General features: G+C 40.9%; 1 protein-coding gene across 3 annotated transcripts in view; it reads right to left on the bottom strand.

Moving 5' to 3' along the window:
- The window catches only part of CKAP5 (cytoskeleton associated protein 5), a 115,090-nt gene that overhangs the window by 92,383 nt on the left and 453 nt on the right, over window positions 1–22,254 (bottom strand). The window contains exon 1 of one of the 3 annotated variants that reach the window (XM_045290890.1): window positions 4,435–4,452. The exons of the other annotated variants lie outside the window; for them this stretch is intronic. The gene's annotated coding sequence lies outside the window, so the exon portion shown is untranslated. Of the gene's footprint in view, window positions 1–4,434; window positions 4,453–22,254 lie in introns of those variants that run through there. 3 annotated transcript variants of the gene reach the window in all.

Raw genomic sequence — 22,254 nt, 5'->3', positions numbered from 1 at the left:
TGAATGTACAAATGCGCTTTACACAACTGATGTATGTATGGATTGTGATAAGAGTTGTATGAGCCCCTAATAAAATGATTTTTTAAAGTCACAATTTCATAAGAAATCACAAAGTTAGAGGGCAAATGTTCTCTTTAGAGATATGCAGCAGAACAATCTATGTGTAGAGAACATTAAGACCAAACTAACATTCAGAATGGCCTCAAAGTAGAAACCACCCAAATCTTATCAATGTGAATATGCATTAATATCGATTAATGAATCAATATCAATAATATGAATATTATCAATATCAAATATGAATGGATAAAATGTCATCTATTTAAAATGGAATATTATTTAACACAAAAGAGAGAGGAATTACTGATGCAACATGGATGAATCTGGAGAACACTATGCTATGTAAAAAAGCCAGTAGCAAAGGATCACAAACTATATGACTCCATTTCTATGAAATATCCAGAACTGACAACTCAGCAAAGGAAGAAAGCAGATTAGCAGTTGTCTGGGCTGGGACTGGGTAGGTGATGGGGAAGTGTAGGGGTTTATGACCAAAGAGTGTGGAAGTTTACGGGGTGAGGGATAATGAAAATGTTCTTAACATGAGAGTTGCAAAAGCTACACAAATCTGTAAATACTGAATACTAAAAGCATGGGATGGCATTGTATACTTTAAATGGATAAACTGTAAGATACGTGAGTTTTATCTTAACAAAATAGTTTTAACCAAACAAAGTTAACTAACAAGTCCAGAGGAGACAAGAACAATTGGTTAAAATTACCATCTGGGTTGGCTGTAACATTTAAGAGTCCTTTCTAATAATGGAATCAAATAAAGATTACTCCACTCCAATTTTTACCCAAGGCATTCATTCACTGAATTTCCTATGGACAAACCATAATGTCTTCAAGGAGGAGTTCATAGTACAAATAAGACATGCAAACAAAATAATGCTAACCTTAAAGTATATGTGGAAAGTGCCACAACAGAGGACCAAAGAAGGGTTATGAGCGTTCACAGATGGAACTGACCACAAGTGGGTGAGGGATTGCATGTGAACTTAGGTAGGTGGGATTTTTCAAAAGGTAAGACTGAAAAAACCAGAAAGGCAAAAAAAGGCTTGGGGGGAAGACACCTTTCTCTGTTACTCCCTGGGAGACATTGCAGAAGACAAGCCACATGGATGCAACCAGACCTCAGAAGCCGGAGAAGCCACAGAGAGACCCCTGCCAGCACTGAGATGTTTCCAATGACACTGGATCCAAACACTTTCTACCCACTGGCTGTGATCTTCTGCGTTCGGTGTCATTGCATGTGTTTCGTGAGTCTGAAGAGGGCTTTATAGATTGATATCCGAAATATGGGGTAATATTAGACTCATGGACTTGATCTGGACTGGGCTGGGATGTTTTCTCAATGTTCAATTGCTCTTGTATATAAATCTCTTTCTTATACCAAAAAAAAAAAAGGCTTGGAAGTAGAACAGTATGGGGGAGGCTTAGAAAACACATTAGATTCAAATTATTGGAAGTAAGATCAGAAAAACAAACAAATGTATGTTGGAAGACATATAGCCAGAATGCTCTCTAGAAGTTAGTGAGACTGTGGGTAAGACTGTCTCATATACTATAAACATGTTATCAAAAGGAATCACTACCTGGAAAAGGGCATCATGGTCGGTAAGAACAAGGTCAGTGAAAAAAAGCAAGACCCTTAATGAGAAGGAATGACACAATGACTGCAACAATGGGTTCAGACATGGCAACGGTTATGAGGATGGTGCAGGACCAGGCAGTGTTTCACTCTGTTTACCTGGGGTTGCTAGGAGTGGGACCTCACCTGACGCACCTAACTACACAATCAAACTGGTAGACAAGGGTCAGATCATGGGGTCCAGAATAGTAGGCTAAACTGCAGGAGCAAGATGATACTACTTTTAGAAGGAGAGAAAATAGAGATTTCATTGGAAACTATTTCAATACTCAAAGGCTAAGATGAATTGTAGTGCAAAGGAGGGTTCTTGAAAGCAGCCAGGGTGGCCCAGGGAGACTGAGGGAGTTACATTAAAAAAGGAAAAATTAGTAAGCCTTAGTAACTGAAATAGTGGGAGTAGAAGAAAGAGTAAGTAAGATGTCTCCAACCCAGGTTACTAAAGGTGTCAATGACAAAAATAAGTTGGAAGTTCTGGTTTCGGGTTTTTTTCAGTGAGTAAAAAAAAAGTGCGGTATATGAAGAGTTTGGTTTTAGACTGAAAAGTTATCTTCAAGTGGTTGGAAATGTGGCAGTGGTGATGAAAGAGAGATCAGGATTTTATAAACATAAAGAAACCAAATTTTTACCACTGACTATAATTAACAAAGAGAAGCACTGATAAAATTAATTTGAACTATGTATGATGCTTGCAATGGTTTGTTCAATCTAGTCCTGACAACAAATAGTAAAGAATTTCAGCTTAATTCAGTGCTCTCATTAGACTTGACTCCAGTCTAGCCCAGGGGCAAAGGCAGAAGGGTCAGCTAAAATAAATCTGTTCCTCAGAAATATTATATTCTGCATCTAAAAATGTCTTCCAAAGAGCTCAAATAGTGTACTGCTGATAAAAAAGACTAGATATAATTTATTATTAAGACCATGGGTTAAAACATGCTTCTAATGCCATACATAAAAGTGGACTTTAATTCCAAATAGCCTGAATTTTTCAGTTGTTTTCAAATAAAAATTTAATTGCCTAATGAAATTAAATATGCATTATATATTATCACAGAACATACATCTATGCATTTTCTAATTCAGGAACTAGCTAAAAGAATGGCATTACAATGCATAAAAAATGATAAACTGTAGAACTGGATCCAGAACCTGTGCCATCAGTTCCCACTGTTCCCCACTCTGAGAGCGTCCGAGTGTGATGTCCCTGTACTTTAAATTCATAGTGCTACTAAACAGATTAGGTTAGTCTTCGACCTGGAAAGATGCCACATAGCAATGCAACTACTTTTTATGGCGAACTTCCAAGCTCTTGACCTATAAAAACTCCTCGTTACTAACACAATACACGAGATCCGGACTGGATAACCATTCCTAAGGTCTCACTTCTGGCTAAAGAGATGCTTCTGAAGAAAGCACAGAATAAGTCTTGAGGATCACTTCTGCCCACCAAAAGCACCACCTTCTTCATATAGCCTATGAGGTAGGTGTTTAAAAGGAACAGCAGGTGCTGTGCTGAAAACAGAATGGAAGTACAGGTCAGGGATCGTGACTCAAACCATGCCTAGGAAGGACATCTGGACTAAAGAAACAATTAGCCCTATAATTAACGCCTGAGTTTTTAATTTCAGGAAAATTTTGTTTTTATTTACTTTCATAGTTATCAATATATATAACAACCAAAATATATTTTAAAAGTATAAAATGTACAATGTTTTTTAAATGTAACCAAGTTGTCACATTCCTACATGGATTTATAATAAATGTTATAATTAAATGCTACAAAAATGTCATGCTCGGGGTTATAGGGTTAGGCAACTGTCACAAAAAATTTAAGCTTTCAATTACTTGGCCAAGGCTAGATAAATTAACTCCCTGCTCTCTTAGCTGATAGAAAAAAAGGTCTTTCCCTATTTAAAACAAACAAAAAAGCATTGCTCCCAGGCACTTGCCATTAGCAAGGACAAGTGATAGTGTCTCATTGAAGCAGTCTCCCTTACATAGGAAGCAATCTAAACTGCTTCTCTAACAGCTATCTCCACAAACTTGGACATGCTTGCTGTCCTCCTGGGATGATCACCTTCCCCTCAGGGAGGGTAGGGGAAAGGGCTGTGGCTTTCACACCGTGCTATCTGTATCAGCAGGAAAGAAGGTTAACTGGGGCTGGCTCTTCCCAATGATGATCACTGTCAGTGTCTCCAAAAAGGGTATCCGACACCCACACAGGCCTCTAGGGAGTCAGAAATCTAAACCTGGCTGTGAATTAGGTCAATTTTGCATTTTACTGCTCAATTGTACCAAGGTGACTGAAAATCCACTGCTTACTCATCCTGAGCTACCCAGGTCTCCTACTCCCAGGCTGAGGACCCAAAGGCCCAGGGTAATAGATGCAGCACTACCCGTTCAGAAGCTCAACTGAGTTCTCCACTAGTAAAGACAATCTTCTCCCCACCCCAGCAGGAGCCAGGCTGGGACAAAACCTGGTAGTGGGCACCGCTCAACCACTGCATATGCAAACAAACATCCTAGGGGCCGGCCACAGTTACCATCCAGAGGTAGATCAGACGTCCCAGGCTGTAGCTCACAGCAGCTGGCTTTGTTTACACTCTTTCGCCACCTTAGCCTCTGACAGGCCAGGAAAGTCCCCTGTACTGTCCACCAGGGCTTCCGGCTGGGGCATGGGGATGCTGGACCCCCCCGCCCGCCGCCCACAGTTTGACACTTACGCTCCCTGGCAGGGAGGGGTCAGGGGCCCTAAGGTCCGAGCCGGATCAGCAGGAACATCGGGCGGGCGGTGGCGGTATTGGTGCAGCTGGCTGCTGGGAAACGCCTCCTCCGGGGGCGGGGCCCAGAGCACCACTGACTGAGTGCCCGCCTTGCCCCGGCCCTCTTCCCAGCTCACAGAAAGAAGGCTTTAAAGGGGCCATATCGTACATTGTTCAGGGGTTGGCTGACCTCAGGAACTGCTTCCGGCCCAGTGGGTTTCCAAAAGAAGCAAATGAAGGGTCAGCAACAGGGAAGGCAACACCACGGCCTCTGTGTGTGTGTGTGTGTGTATGTGTGTGTTACACACAGGTAATGTTCTAGAAACAAAGGAGCTGACCAGTTCCCACGCAGACATTATCACTGCCTTGATCCCTTCTTCAAAGGGAAAACCACTTCAGGAAATAGCCAAAGCATCAAGGTAAATTTCTGCATCCTTTATGATGTCAGCTACTTCATCCATTAAGCTCTCCTGGACCTGAACCATTAGAGGTCTTCAAATGGACACTCAGAAGCCTGGGAAAGAATTTTAGCAGTTTGCACTACTTTGCCTCCTCATCCCTTTATTCTATGATTTCCTTCTTTCACCTACAACACTATTTGAGAAAATAATAGATAGGTAGAAAGACAATAGGGGGCAAAGAGAAAAGTAGTATCTCCCCTCTGTGAGCAAGAAGTCCCTGGGTGGGACTTAAGTGCTGAGCCACCCTCAATGGTATGGTTTTGGGTTTGGGATTGTACATGTGATAGTTGAAAGATAGATCCAAAATTCGCTATCAGTCTATGAAGGCAAAGAAGTCTTGTATACATGTGTCATTGTATAAGGAGTCTTTGAGAAAATGGTAAAAGACACTGCATTTATAACTCAGGGAGATGAATCTTGGTTTCAATTTTCTTTTAATACAAAAAACAATCTCAGCTTCTAAGATCTGACTGTGTTTCATGTCTCCAGCATACTGCATGAGGGGTTAATGAACTGTTCAGACAGTACAAGCATTTCTCCATCTAATCTAGATGAAGAAACAGCTCTTCTAAAGCTTCAGGAGTTCTTGGGCAGCACAAACAGTTAAGATGTTTGGCACAAAGGGTGGTGGTAAAAGTCCACCCAGAGGAGCCTCAGGAGAAAGGTCTGCCTGGTGAGCTACTGCTGAACAATCGGTCAATGATAAGCCACTAAATTAAAGCACAGCTCTGCTTATGAGGTTATCATGAGTCAGAATAGAATTCACAACTGTTTTGGGGTTTTTTTGCCCTTACTAAAACTGCAGGCCACTGTTTAGGCCTGTATGGGAATCATTTTAGTGAGGCTAAAGACTGATTATACATAGCCTAACATCTCTGATCTCCAACAAGGGTTCAAGTAGAAATTTAGATTCCAAAGAACAGGAAGACTGCTCTACTACGCAAATCTGTTGCTGCTGTTGTTAGGTGCCAGTGAGTTAGTTCCGGCTCACAGCAAGCCTACGTACAGACCACAACACTGTCCAGTCCTGCGTCATCCTCACAATTGTTCTTATGATTGAAACCACTCTTGCAGCCACTGTGTCAATCCATCCACCTTGGGGAGGGCCTTCCTCTTTTCCACTGCCCCTCTACTTTATCAAGTATGATGTCCTCCTTCTCCAGGGACTAAAACAGGTCTAAGTTATTCTTTTTTTTTTTTTTTTTTGGTCTAAGTTATTCTTATTCTGAAGGACACTATGAGCTGGAATTGACTTAATGGCAATGGGTTTGGTTTTTGGTTTTCTAGAATTCTAGGTTAAGTGACAAAGAAACTGACTGAGTCCAGAGCAGTCTGATTTTAAACTACCATACTAATCTCCTTTAAAGTGAAATTGACTGAAATAAATAAAGTGCAATTGACTGAGACACTTTTGAATTAGGTAAGTAAGGCCTTTTCATTATATCCTCAAACTTACCATACGGTTGTGAGGGTAACAGTTTGCAGATCAGCCTTCCTTATTAGACAGGGAGTGTGCCTCAAGGGCAAGGCCTAGAACCTATCTTAATCATCTTTCGGATCTTTCCAGTATGTGATAAAGAGTAAGTGCTTAATAAATAATTATCACAAAAGTCTGATCAACACTGTGTGTAATGTGGCAGCCAATGAAATGGGCGTCTGGATAACCTCCCTGAGGCAAAGCAAAGCACAGACAAAACTTGTGCACATATACACACACAGCTGGATAGTAACTCGGCATAGTGCTAATTAATGAACTAAAACTTAAGAGGAAAAACCCCACTGATTACGCAGCTCAATCTCAGACATTAGAATTCAAAATTACTAATACAAGACTGTCTCTACCTTTTGTCCCCAGTAAACATTTATTCCTCAATAATTCTTAGATTGCTTACCAAATGAACAGTACAGACTTTTCCCACCTTATTTGGGTTACTGCTTCCTTTTCTATCCTGTAACATGATAAAGACTATACTGGCTAGTCAACATAATCCATCAAATTGTCCAGTCCCATTATTCTCCTTAACATGGCAAAGTAAAACTATTTAGGGAATTATTTTTACACAAGAGTCAAAATATGACCTTGCACACATATCTACCTGCATTTAGAGACCAGATCAAAACTAGATTTGACCCACTAAACAATAATAATAGAAGTCTCAGCAAATTATGGGATGACATGAAGGGCATCCTATCTGAAGAGAGCAAAAGGTCATTAAAAAGGCAGGAAAGAAAGGTCCAAAATGGATGTCACAATAGACTTGAGGGAGCTGATATCAAGTGGGAAGAGAATGCTTTGAAAATGATGATGGCGGCATATGTGCAAAAGTGCTTGGCACACTGGATGAATGTATGGATTGTAATAAGAGATGTAAGAGTCCCCAATAAAAGTAAGAAAAAAATAAGACTCGATCTTAGAGAAACTACAGAAATGGAAGTGATGATGAAGTAAAAAAGCTGCAGAGAAGATTACAAAGGGTGACTCAAGACGAAGTAAAGCGATTATAATGAAATGTGCAAAGACCAGGAGTTAAAAAACCAAAAGGGAAAACATGATTAGCATTTCTCAAGCTGAAAGGACTGAAGAAAAACTCAAGTCTCGAGTTGTAAGATTAAAGGATTTGATGGGCACAAAACCGAACAATGCAGGAAGTATCAAAAGATATAGAAAGTCATACCAAAAATAACTTCGTCACCACTTATCCATTTCAAGAGGTGGCATATGAAGGAAGAAGTCCAAGCTGCACTGAAGGTATTGGTGAAAAACAAAGCTCCAGGAATTGCCAGAATACCAAATGAAATGTTTTAATGAGCAAAATTTGGGAACGAGAGGTACCTGGACAACTAACTAGAAGAGATCCATTATTTGTGCCTACTACAAAAGCAAAATCAAACTCAATGCCATTGACAATTTTCATTTACACTGATCCTATATAGAGAAGACTAAAGCTGCCTGTGTGGGTTTCAGACACTGTAATTTTTTATGGAGAAAAAAATATTTTCTTTCTCCAGTTGAGCAGCTAGTGGTTTTCAACTGCTCACCTTGCAGTTAGCAGCCCAATGGGCAACCCAGTACCCCACCAGTGCTCCTGCCCATTATAAAGAAATGCACAATTAATAAGATCATATCACAGATAAATAAAAACCTGCAAAGATAATTAAAAAGTAGTTGCAGCAGTGTATCAACAGGGAACAGAAATTCAAACTGTACTCAAGAGACAATGGATCAGGGGATGATATCATTGCTGATGTCAGATGGCTCTTGGCTGAAAGCAGAGGCTATCAGAAAGATGTTTGTGGGATTTTTTAAATTATTTAACCAATTTATTTACATAAAATCCATGTATGATACAATTTGATGGTTAAAAAGATTAAAAGTTGTGCAACTGTCACCACAGTCAATTTTAAGTCATTTTCTTCATCCTTGTATCCATTATTAGCTCCCCATTTGCACGCCTAAGCTCCCTTGTCATAACCCTAAGAAGTTATTATTCTAGTTACTTTCTCTACAGATTTACCTATCCTGGATTTCATATAAAGAAAATCATGTTCAAAAACCTCCAACAACAGCAACAAAATAAAACCAGGGAAACTTCAATCTAAAGAAAACCGAAAATAACTAAAAACTAGAATAAGTTAGAAATGGGTTGATATTTGTGTTTCATTGACTATGTAAAAGCATTCGACTGTATAAATCATAACACATTATGGATCATATTGTGAAGAATGGGAATTCTAGAACATTTTGCTATGTTCATGAGGAATCTGTACACAGATCAAAGTGATCATTAGAAAAAGTAAACAAAGGGGCACAGTCTGGTTTAAAATCAGGAAGGATGTGTGTACTAGGGTTTTTATCTTTTCACTTCACCATACTGATTCAATCTGTATGCGGTTTGAATCATCTGAGAAGCCAAGCTACCTGAAAAAGAACCCAATATCAGGATTCTAGGAAAACTAACCAACCACCTGCAATATGCAGATGATACAACCTTGTTTGCTGAAAGCCAAGAAGCCTTGAAGCACTTAAGATCAAAGACTAGAACCTTTGGTCTAGATTAAAATGTAACATAAATAAAACAAAAATCCTCACAAATGGATGGTACATGGAGAAATGACTGAAGTTATCAAGGATTTCATTTTACTTGGATCCATGGAATCAGTAGTCATAGAACCAGCAGTCAAGAAATCAAATGGTAATAATGCATTGTGCAAACCTGCTGCAAAAGATCTCTTGAAAGTATTAAAGGGCAAAGCTGTCATTTTGACCACTAAGGTGCCCCTGACCTAAGCCATGGTTTATTTTTTTTCATGTTTATGGAGTTTATTAGGGAAATTAACAGGTTACAATTCATGGGAGAAATGCTCAGGATACAGTTATTCACTAAGGACACTTTCTTCTCTGCCATGCTTGCAAACAGGCCTTTCTCTGGCCCTAAGCCTCTTGGCCTGGCCTCTGCCCTGATGGGGCAATGTTACAAACCTCTTTTAAGGCTGCCAATAAATGACCAAAGAGCATGTCACTCCACTGTAAGCCTCAGCCCGAAGGTACTCAGCTCCACCTCTGTCTCAGCGAAATCAGCTCGCCCAAGAAGTGTCCAGAGGACCCCATTCCATAAGCAAGCCTCCTGCCCCAAAGCACTCAGCTTCACTTGCTCTGTGGGCTGGGAAGTCCACCACTCTCTCTCATGCTCTGGCTCCTAGTTATACTGTTGCTGCTCCTTTGCTACTTCTCTGGTGTCAAATCTGTCTCCTGGATGAAGGAAGTTCAATGCAGAGGGATCTTGAGTCCAAAGGACTACCCAGCGGGATGGCAGTCACAATTAACCTTGTTACCGCGCACTCAGCTGAATTATGTAATCCAATCCATATTACATTAGACCTTCTTACCCAGACCCATTAAAACACAGGTAATTTGATGGGAGTAACAAAGGCTATGGCTAAGAGAAACAGTAAATAATCCACTGCATGGCAGATATATGTTCTAATATTGTGGTGACTGTGATTTTTTTCATTTTCATTTTTCATAGCCAAGTTCAACAGTTTTGGGTTTTTTCTTTCGGAATGTATTGCCCTCATCAGAGATACTCTGTTTCTTCTTTTTCGTTTTTTTAAAATCACTTTATTGGGGACTCATACAACTCATCACAATCCAGACATACATCCATTGTGTCAAGCACACTTGTACATTTGTTGCCATCATCATTCTCAAAACATTTTCTTTCTACTTGAGCCCTTGGTATCAGCTTATTTTTTCCATTCCCTCCCCCACCTTCCCTCCCTCATGAACCCTTGATAATTTATAAATTATTATTTTGTCATGTCTTACACTGTCTGATGTCCCCCTTCACCCACTTTTCTGTTGTCCGTCCCCAAGGGATGGGGTTATATGTAGATCCTTGTGATCGGTTCCCCCTTCCTCCCCCACCTTCCCTTACCCTCCTGGTATCACTACTTTCATTATTGGTCTTGAGGGCTTTATCTGTCCTGGATTCCCTGTGTTTCCAGCTCTTATCTGTACCAGTGTACATCCTCTGGTCTAGCCGTATTTGTAAGGTAGAATTGGGATGATAGTGGGGAGGAGGAAGCATTAAACTAGATGAAAGCTGTAGGTTTCATTGGTGTCATACTGCACCCTGACTGATTCGTCTCCTCCGAGACCCTTCTGTCAGGGGATGTCCAATTGCCTGCAGTTGGGCTTTGGGTCCCCACTCTGCACTCCCCTTCATTCACAATTATATGATTTTTTTGTTCTTTGATGCCTGATCCTTGTGATCACACAGGCTGGTGTGCTTCTTCCATGTGGGCTTTGTTGCTTCTCAGCTAGATGGATGCTTGTTTATCTTCAAGCCTTTAAGACCCCAGACGCTGTTATCTTTTGATAGCCAGGCACACATTTCTTCACACATTTGCTTATGCACCCACTTTGTCTTTAATCATTGTGTGGGGAAGTGAGCATCATGGAATGCCAGGTTAATAGAACAAAGTGTTCTTGCATTGAGGGAGTACTTGAGTAGAGGCTCAATGTCCATCTGCTACCATAATACTAAACCTACAAATATATGTACATAGATCTATTTCCCCATCATCATATAAAAATATATTTACATATGCACATGCCTGTATTTAGAGCTCTATAAATGCCCTTTGCCTCCTACTTCTTTCCTCTTTTTCCTTTCACTTTGCTCTTGTCCCACTATCATAATTCAGCCTTTATTTGGGTTTCAGTAATTCCTCTCCGTTACGTTGCCCTTAAGCCCTACCAGGCATCCTACACCCTCCTCAGCATCGGTTTTACATCACTTGTTGTTCCCTTGTCCCTGGGTTTGTTAACATCCACTTCCTTTCCCCCAGCCTCCCCCTCTCCCATGTCCCCCTGGAACCGTTGGTCCCGTTGTTTTCTCCTCCAGATGGTTTACCCTGCCTATCTTATCTAGATAGACCTGCAGAGATAATAATATGCACAAAAAACATGACAGAGCAAAACAAAGCAAAAGAAAACAAAACAACAACAAAAAACAGTGACAAAATAAAGAAAAGCCTGTAACTAGTTCAAGGTTAGCTGGCTGACCCCGCCATGGTATTTTCAATAGTCTCATATGCATGTAAAAAGCTGGACAATGAATAAGAAAGACAAAAAAGGATTCATGCATTTTAATTATTGTGTTGGTACGGAATACTAAATGCAACATGGACTATAAAAAGCCTGAACAAATCTGTGTTGGAAGAAGTACAACCAGAATGCTCCTCAGAAGCGAGAGAGAATCTCATGTACTTTGGACACGCTATCAGGAGGAATAGGGTGCCTGTCCCTAGAGAAGGGCACTATGGCTGGTTGGCAAAGTGGAGGGTCATCAAAAAGAGGATGACCCTCAGTGAGATGGATTGATACAGTGGTTACAACAATGGGCTCAAACAAAGCAGGCAAGGTTTTGTTCTATTGTACATAGGTTTGCTATGAGTCAGATCCTAACACCACCACCACCACATATGCACATAGTTAAAAACTGGGAAAGATTAAGAGGCCAGAGTATGTAACTTGCCTAGGGAAATTCAACTAGTAATTGTTTTTATGAAATTATGCCTTGTATGTGCTAAAAATCCCACCAATGTTGTTATTCTCCTGCTCCGCATATTAGTCCCCAGCCTCACACTTTTACTTGCCAGATCTTGTGAGGCTACTGTGCTTGGCACTGAGCTAGGTGCTGGAACAAACTCTGTACTACAGTGGCCCAGGAGCCGGGTATTAAAAAGAGGGTATAACAGAGGCACCTAATTTAGACCAGGGGGTCAGGGAAGGGGGCATGGATTTAATTATGACCCCCAAATATGTGTCAATTTGGCTGGGCCCTGACTCAGTGGTTTGGCTGTTATATAATGAGATGTGACAGGTGATGGTGTATTCATCTCCTGTGATGTGATCTGATGTGACCAGCAATCAAATGGAAAGGGATTAGGGAGGGATGCAATACCCTTCTTACTGTGGTCACAGCCCTGGTCTGGAGTAAGGGTAGTACCCCTGGGATGTGGCCCGTGGCTCTTTTTCATCTTACAAGAGATAAATGGAGAAGAGCAAGGAGAGAAGCATCACCATCAAGAAAGAAACGTCTGGAGACCCTCCTAGACTAGAGGGAGACTGATGGAAAGACACACAGAAATCGCCAAAGAAGGACCAGGCCACAGATGCTGAAAGGAGACAAGGACCTTCCTTCCCCCAGAGCTGGCAGACAGAAAATCTTCCCCTACAGCTGGAGCCCTGAATTGCGACTGTATTTCTGTTATGGCAGCACTAATAACTAAGACAGAATATCTCCCTGAAAAAGTAATATTTAGGCTGAGAGCTAAAGGAAATTCATAGAAGTTAGTCAGGTAAAGGCATAACAGGTAGGGATAAATTTGTGAGTGTTATAACCATCATCTCAAAGTCATTTAAAGACTGTACATTCAACTTTTCAGTTCTCTGTTCCAAGAAATGTCATAAATTGGACTAGAATAGCAAGTCCACCCTGTCTTAATAATGGCTTCTTCACAGGCACTGAAGAGGAAAACAACCCAGAGACCATAAAGGACAGAATAGAAACAACCCATGGGGTTTTCTAAACATTTACAGAAGCAGATTGCCACACCTTTCTCTTGCATTGCAGCTGCTGGGTTCAAACCACCACCTCTTTTCCGTTAGCAACCAGGTGCTTTAACCACCACAAGCAATTTAATCCCTTTTTATCTTACAAAAAGCAGATTTATGATTAGTTAGACAAGCTAAATGCCATTTGGTAACACTCAAGGGTATTGTTTACATTTTGTTTGGTGGAATCTCCTATATCAAACATCATTCAAAGTTAGCAGGCAATCCTCAGAGGGCTTATTGCAGAGATTTCTGATAAAGCATTTGATCGTCACTCCCAAATGAAGTACCCACAGGTTTTCATGAGTTTTTGTTTTCTTTAATAGGAATGTGAACTTTTAAAAGGACCAATACAAAAGCAAGGAATTATACAGTACTACTAAACTTACTAACATTTAAAATCTCATTTCATGAGGACATGAAATAATAAACTGGTAATGCTAACAGGTACAAAAGAGTATTACAGCAAAAGTGATTATAGAATGATTATGTTCTAACTATCCAAATTTGCCAGACATCACAAGTTTAGCCCTTAAATATAAAATACTTTTATGTATGTAATCTTTTTTCACATAAACCTAGGAAAAAGTTTAAGCCTTGCACGCTTCTGAAACTAAGTATATTTACAATGATTTAAACTTTTCAAGACAGTCCAATTGAATGCTGAGTGCAGAGATCCATCCCCTCAGACACGTGAAAAACTCTGCACCGAAACAAAATAGTCCCAACATGGCTCTCCTGAACCCCCTTCCCTCATATTTAAAACATAACGTATTGATGTGAAATTCACATAACATTAAGGTAATCACTTTAAGCAAGCAATTCAGTGGCACTCAGTATGTTGACAATGTTGGGTAACTACCATCTCTAGTGGTAAAACATTTAACACTCTAAAAGGAACCCCCATATTATTAAACAGTTGTTCCTCACTCCCTCACCAGCTCCTAGCAGCCACTAATCTGTTCTTTCTGTTGCACATTTAATTATGTGCCCCGAAATATGTGTGCTGTAAATCCTAACCAAGGTTTTAATCCCAGGCACAGTGTTGGGCATATCTATTTTGAAGTATAAAAAGAGATTAAACTAGAAAGTAAAAAAAGAGATGAGAGAAGGAGTTGGCAAGCACAGGATGAGTGCCCAGGAGCCTAAGTTCAAAAGAAACAAGGATCTTTCTCCGAAGCCATGGAAAAATCCTTCCCCTAGAACAGGTGCCTTAAATTTGAATTTCTAATCTCCTAAACTGTAAAAAAATCTATCTCTGTTGGTTAAAGCCACCAACATAGTATTACTGTTATCACAGCACTAGGTAACTAATATAGTCTCTATGGATTTTTAAAAAATTATATATATATATATACATACACATAAAACACTTAGCCATTTTAATCATTTTTAAGTGCACGGTTTACTGACATTATTACATTTGCCATGTTGTCCAACCATGACCATGTCTCTGTAACACTGCATTGTATCTTGGTATAGTGGTTAAGAGTTGGGCTGCGATCCACATGGTTGCAGTTTGAAACCAGTAGCAGCTCTGCAGGAGAAAGACTTGGCTTTTTACTCCTGTAAACGGTCTCGGAAACCCATATGGGGTTGCTATGGGTTAGCACTGACTCCACGGCAGTGGGTTTGGTGGTATTGTGTATATGTAGCACTTGCCTGAGCTCTATGAGACATGTAGTGAATTGTCAGATGTGGAGGTGGGGGTAGTGGGAACAACCTTAGTGCTAGCAGATGAATGGATTAACAAAATGTGGAGTATTAATCAGTCATACAGAGAAATGAAGCCTTGATATATGCAGCTACAACATGGATAAATGAACCTTGAAAACATTCCGATGAGTGAAATGAGTCAGACATTAAAGGCCAGATATCGCATGATCCCATTTCAATGAAATATCTAGAATAGACAAATGTATAGAGACAAAAGTTTTAGTTAGAGAGAGATGGGAGAGAGGCATGAGGAGTTGTACCTTACAGGGCACTGAGTTTCTATCTAGGGTGATCAAAGACTTTCGGATATGGAAAGTGGTAAGGGTAGTACAATAAAGTGAATGTAGTTAATGCCACTGAATTGTACACTTAAAATGGTTATAGTGGAAAGCTTTGTTATGTATGCTTTACTACAACACATTTAAAAAATCATTTCGGAGATTGGGGGAATCCCAAGAAAGAAGACTGTGACAAAAGAATCTAACTGTATTATAAATATAGAAATTAAGCTCACAGGGTGGTGGGGTGGGGTGTCGAACAGGTGGCTGACCTAAGTAACTGGAAATAAATGGGGTGGGTAAAACTGAAGCCTGAGGAACTGCAAGCAAGCACTGAACTCTAGTCAACAGAGCTGTTTTCCACAGGTTAACTACTCAGATATTGCTGCACCTGTGTCGGGCTATCTCACTCTATTGCACTTCACTTGCCTGAGGTTTTTCACAGTGAAGGTTTGTGGCAATCTGGGTTTAGGTAAGACTATCAATGTTGTTTTACAAACTGCAGGTGCATATACATCTGCTACATTTTGGTCAATTATCATATTTCAAACTTTTTCATAATGCTATTTGCACCCTTAATAGATTATAGCACAAACATAACTTTTATAAGCACCAGGAAACAAGCAAATGAGTGACTTGCTTTATTGTGATCTTTGTTTTATGGTGATGGTCCAGACCTGAACCTACATTGTCTCTGAGGTCTGCCTGCTTACTGAGATTGAACAGCTGAGTAAACCCTGGTGAGAATAGGTTTCTCATTGTCGGGAGTGGAAATTTGTAGATCAGCAAAAGCAAGAGGCTAGAATAATCCAAGTGGTAACAGATTAGAAACATGAGTCAAAACACATGTTAAACTTAATATAAAAACAAATGGCTACATATGACAATATTATTGGTAGAAATGGGCTAGTATACACAAGCTGTGGGTTAGGGGTTGGGCTGCTAACTAAAGGGTTGAAAAATCAAACCCACCAGCCACTCGGAGGGAGAAAGATGGACCTATCAGCTCCCACAAAAATGATCGAGTCTCAGAAACCTTATACAGGGTTGCTTTGAGACAGAATTAACTCAGTGGCAGTGAATTTGGCTTTTTGGGGTTGTATTAATTCAAAGGGCCTTAAAGAAGACACTCAAGTAGCACCGAGCACACCTATCACCTAGGTATTGGTTTCTAATACCACCTTCCAGTAATAGCAACCAGGATCCCAAGGAGAAATAACTGATACTAGTAATGGAGCAAGAAATATACAAGATGAGCCCCACCATATTAAGGAAATATTCGACACACACACCACAGCTTCCACTACACACTGCTAACAAGCACATGTCAAAGGGACATAGGAGTCAACAGTTTCCAATGGCCAAAGCCAGAACAACCTGAGCAAAACAAATTACCACATGTAACATTGAATATAACCAAATGTATAAAATAAATACCAATGAATTATACAGATATACATACATGACTAAATTAACAAATGAGGACCAAGAGACAAATTAGCTCTACAAAAGGATGACAAACACTAGAATGTAAAGTGAGGGACAGAGTAACTTTACAGAGAAGACATCTGACAAACACTATTTTGGCAAGGTACTCAAGGTCATAAATTATGTTGATAATGCATACACTTAATGTTATAAAAATGATACTTTACCTGTAATCTTCCTATCTAAAACCTATCAATAAAACCAGCTTCATCTTGAGAAAAGCATCAGATACACATCAAGTGGTGGTTTCTCAAAAAGTTGAACATATAAAGATTGTATAATTATTCTTGCTGTGATTAAATGATTGAATTGTATGACATGTGGATTAGGTGCTAATAAAAATGTAAAAAAAAATTAGGTTGAACATAGTACTACTATCTCAACCAAACTCAATGCCATTGAGTTGATTCTGTAGCAAAGAGAACTGCCACCTAAGGTTTCTGAGAAGGTTAATCTTGATGGGTACAAACAACCTCAGCTTTCTCCCAAGGAGCAGCTGGTGGGTTTGAACCACCAGCCTTGCAGTTAGCAGTCCAATGCGTAACACACTGTGGTACCAGAGCTTCGTTAGAATGACCATATGACCTAGAAATCCCAATCCTAAATATATACCCACAAGTGAAATCAAGAATGCAAAAAGAAACCTGAGCACCGGCATCAGTGCTTTTCACAATAGCCAAAAGAGGGAAACTACCAAAATGTCCATCAACAGATGATCGGATGAATGAAATGTGTTCTACACACACAATGGATTACTATTCTAAAGAGAAATTAAATAAAAAAAAAAAAAAGAGAGAAATTAAATCATGATACATGACACAGCATGGCTGAACCCTAAAAACATCATGCTGACCAAAATAAGTTAGTCACAACAGGCTAAATATTTTAGGATATCACTTGTATGAAGTAAGCAAATATATATATAACCCAGAACTTATTAGGGATGGCAGAGAAGGGGAAAGGGAATGAAATGTTTTATCTCAGGGGCACTGAGTTCATGTTAATGGTAGTAATTTGAAAAAGGGTATTGATAATGGCTTCGTAACTTACGAAGGTAATCAATGTCATCAAATTATACAAGTAGACATTGTTGAATTAGTGTAAGACTTTGTTAAATACATTTTCACACACACACACACACACACACACACACGGGATATCCCAATTCTACAATATCCTGACCAGTACTCCTCAAAACTGTATAGGCCATCAGACAGGAAAATCTGAGTTGTCCTTGTCCTAGGTCAGCGGTTCTCAACCTGTGGGTCGCGATGCCTTTGGGGGTGGGGGGTGTCAAATGACCCTTTCACAGGGGTCACCCGATTCATAACAGTAGCAAACAGTTATGAAGTAGCAATGAAAATAATTTTATGATTGGAGGGGAATCGCTACCACATGAGGAACTGTAAAAGGGTTGTGACATTAGGAAGGTTGAGAACCACTGTCTTAAGTCAAGGGGAACCGATGGAGAGACCTGACAACTAAGTGAAATGTGGTATCCTGGGCTGCTCCTGAATAGAAAAGGAATTTGTGTTTTGTTGAGCTCCACATTTTCCTCACTCCATCCAGGGTCTGCTTCTGTAATTCCTTTCACGGCAGTCAGCAGTGGCAGCTGGCACCATCTAGTTCTTCTTCTATCAGGGTCTTGGAAGCTGAGGCTTATGTGACCGACCCATTAGTCCTGTGGACTAATTGTTGCATGCATCTTTAATTTTCTTCACTCTGCGTTTCAGACAGGGAGACCTCGAGTTGCAGCTTAGCCGGCATTCTCAAGCTAGAAAGACTCCAGTCAACAAGTAGAATTTACTCTACATATATCTAGAGATATACAGCAAATATGGCAAAATATTAAAATTGCTAAGTCTAAATGAAAAGCCTCTGAGTGTTCTCAAAACTATGCTTTTAAATGACTTGAAAATTAAAAAAGAAAAACATCGGTTTCCAATTTTCTTAGCTGAAGATTCTCTGGATTGGTCTATTTAGATACTGCTCACATCCCATACTGTCTTTGCTATAAAACAAGCCAGTTAGTTATATACAAGGGGTCTTCAAAGAACTGGTAGTAACATGGAATTAAAAGGTAATGCTATTTTCCCATGAGCTTTTGGAGCCCCTCATGCCTTGCCTTTATCAATACAGGGAACACGATGCTAGCTTTGTCCAAGAGATATTTTTTGAGCACCGACTTTGTTCCAGGCATCATTTGAGGCATCGAGGTTACAAAATGGGGTGGGAGGTGAGGGAAAATCTCTGCCATGCGAGTAAGCAATAAACCCCTCACCTAGGAATAGATGCTATGAAATAAAGAAGGACAAAAATGAGGTAAGAGTGACGAAAAGGCTGCTCTAATAAGGAGCTTAAAAATGCCTCTTTACTATGACATCTGAGGTGAGACCTGAGTGGAGCTGTTATACAAAGACAGGATTGCGGTTAAGACACAACGAGGTAGGAAGTGCCAGGCAAAGAATAACCAAAAAGAAAAAGAAAAAAAAAATCGCTGCCATCGATCGAGTTGATGTCGCCTCATAGTGACCTTATAGGGCAGGGTAGAATTGCCCCTGTGAGTTTCCAAGACTGTAACTCTTTACGTGAGTAGAAAGCCTCTCTTTCTCAGGAGACAGAATAGCAAGTGCAAAAGGCAAAATAAGCTTAGTCTGTTTAAGGTCTATCAAGTATACAGGGTAACTGTCCTAATAAACAAGCACGCAAAAAACCAAGCATGTTGCCTTCAAGTCAATTCCAACTCATAATGATTCTGTAAGACTGAGCAGAATTACCCACAGGGCTTCCTACGTTGTACTCTTGAGGGAAGCAGACATCTCCAGCGGGTTGCCTGTTGGGTCTGAGCCGACTTTTCATTTGGCAGCTGAGTGTTTATCCACTGCGCCACCAGCGCTCCTAGGAGTTGGAATCAACTTGACAGCAAGCAACACCTGCCCTGATGGGATAAAGTAACATCTTCCCAACTCTAGAAATAACATCAGAATCCCTTAAGGTCCTCCAACCTTTCCAACACTGCCCACCAGGAACCAACAAATCCTAAGTGATCAAGACCTCAATTTTACATTCTTCCTCCAAGTCCCTACCATACTGTCACAACTGTCTACTTACTATATTGTTAAACATGGTTTTCAACTTCCCACATCTTCCCTCTAAAAATTACCAAGCCTGTCACTCATATTTCACTCTGTTTCTAAGTAGAAGTAGCAAAAAGAATTGCTCCTGAATTCTTCCTATCACATCCCATCACGTATATAGATTAAGAAAGGTTCCCTGATGGCACAGTAGATTAGTGTTTGGGGCTGTTAACCCCAAGGTCAGAGCCACCAGCCACTCAGAGGGAGAAAGATGAGGTTATCTGCTCCCTTATGGAGCCCTGGTAGTGTTGTTCGACTGAGTCCCAAGGTCAGTGGTTCAAATCCAAGAGCTTCTCAGAGGGAGAAAGATAAAACTACATGCATCTGTAATGATGTACAGTCTCAGAAACCCTACCTATGACAGCTATAAGTCAGAAACAACCTGATAGCAATATTTTGGGTTGGGGGGGGGGGCAGAGATGACAAGGTCTACACCCATAAAAATTTAGTCTGGGAAACCCTAAGAGAGCAGGTCCACTCTGTCCTATAGGGTCAACTTGACAGTAAGACTCAACTTAAGTGCAGTGAGCGGGTTAAAGTGAAGGGCGCCAGGCAAAGGCCCTGGGACAGTGACTTGGGTTCAAATCTAGGGTCTATCACTTAGTTGTATGATCTTGAGCAAGATGCATAACCTTTCCAAGACTCAGTTTCCTCATCTGTAACATGAAAAGATTAAAAGAACAGGCAGCACCCACTGAATATTCAATGGGTGCTAACTGGGCTGCTAATTGCAAGGGCTACAATCAAACCCAGGAGCGACCCATAGGAGAAAGATGAGGCTGCCTGTTCCCACAAATATTTAGTTTCCCAAACCCTATATAGTATCACTGAGTTGGAATCTACCCCACAGCAAGTGGGTCTGGTTTGCTTTCAGTGCTCACACAGGTACCAGAGAACTGATTTTGTTCAAGGATCAGAGTTGGGCCGTAAGAGTTAGAAAAACTACAATTTGCTACAAAGAGCCCTGGTGGCCTTGTTGAGTTGCTAACCTACAGTCAGAGGTTCAAACCCTCTGGCCCCGGCCAATCCTTTCTCTCAGGAGAAAAATGAAGCTAACTGCTCTGGTAAAGATTCACAGACTCACGCAGGGTTGCTGTGAGTCAGGATCAACCGGATAGCAATGGGTTACAATTTGCTAAGGCAAACTGTTGAGGAGATAGAATTGTTACTCCCTTAGGTCTGGGGCTTTGTCTTTTTTTTGGATCATGCATGTAATTCCCATTCTTAATTCCCATTAAATGATGTTCAACACATAGTAGGTATCAATTTTCTTATTTGCCAAATCAATGAATGAGACTCCATTTAATGAAAGGAGCTAGGCTTTACTCCAGGCCTTTGAACACTATCCTGAAGCACTGTAAGAGGTATTTATTATAACTGCTTCTCCAGAACCTACAACCGTGTTCATAATACTAATGTATTGAATTGTAAGACCATTAAAAGTCTGATGCTAAAACCGAGCTGCCAGCTGTAGAAAGCTTAAGCTGTGCTGGAATGCATGTGCACCACTCTTCATAATGCAGTACTGATGATCAAAACTTTCAAAAAGTAAGAGCATCAAACTCACTGTTAAGAACACATCGCTTGTTGTGGCCTGAGTGAAAACCTGGGTTAAAATGTTTGTTCTCACGGATTTACAAACTAGGTTTCATTTATGCTGGTAAAATACATTGATTTCACCCCTCCCTCTCCATTATTAAAATTAACAAAACATGACATGTTTGTCCAGCCGCTTAAGAAAAAAAAAAATTAATGACTCTTGTAAAAGTTAGTGTAATTACTGGCAGCGTCTATTCTTGAGGTTAAAGAAGGGGGGTGGCGGCTTTTCAGAACGAGAGGAAGACGGGAAGAGTTCACCTGGCTAAAAATGAGTCCTCAATGCCTATAATTATGCATAAAATAAGACAGGCAGTATTTCTGGGCCAAGACTCGATGTCTTCTTGGTTCCGTTGGGAATTAAATTAGTGTCATGCAGAAGTCTGAGGCAAGTTCTGCAAAAACCACTTCCCCCAGTACTGATGCTGAACGAAAAACTCAAGGTTAACCTTAAGACCCGTCGCCCCCAAGAGATTTTCTAACGCGGACCGGGCGGGCCACTCTCGGCAAGCCCATCTTCATAATTTTCTATGCCAGACGCGAAACAGCATGCACTTCGACCCTGCCCGACAATTGCCGCGGCCACAGAACGATCGTCTCACTGGCGGGGCAAGCACTGAAAAGTCCAGTTTACCGAGCCCCCACCCTGAAGTGGCCAGGCCTGCACAGCCCGGCCTGCTGCCTATTGTACTGCCCCCAGATCCTTCAGAAGCGTCAAGACCCTTGAACTCCGCCGGCACCTTTGGAAAGGCTGAGCCTCCAGCCGGGGAGACAGCCAGGTGGAGCATCACAGCGGCGACGGAACGCCATCGTTAAGATCGCAGCACGCCGGTGGGGGACAGGTGCGCGGCCGGGCCTCGCTACAGCGGCTCGGCTCCCGCTCCGAGGCGACCGGGCCCTGCTCGAGCTCGCAGCCTGGCAGCTTCTCATTCATTTGACAATTGCACGGAGAGCACTGTCGCAGGGCCGGCTCGCAGGGCCCC

Source organism: Echinops telfairi, unplaced genomic scaffold, assembly GCF_000313985.2.
Source record: "Echinops telfairi isolate 266 unplaced genomic scaffold, ASM31398v2 ScPeMD7_60;HRSCAF=208, whole genome shotgun sequence".
Lineage (NCBI taxonomy): Eukaryota > Metazoa > Chordata > Mammalia > Afrosoricida > Tenrecidae > Echinops > Echinops telfairi.
Note: the sequence above shows the minus strand (reverse complement) of the source record. Positions and strands in the feature narration are given on the sequence as shown.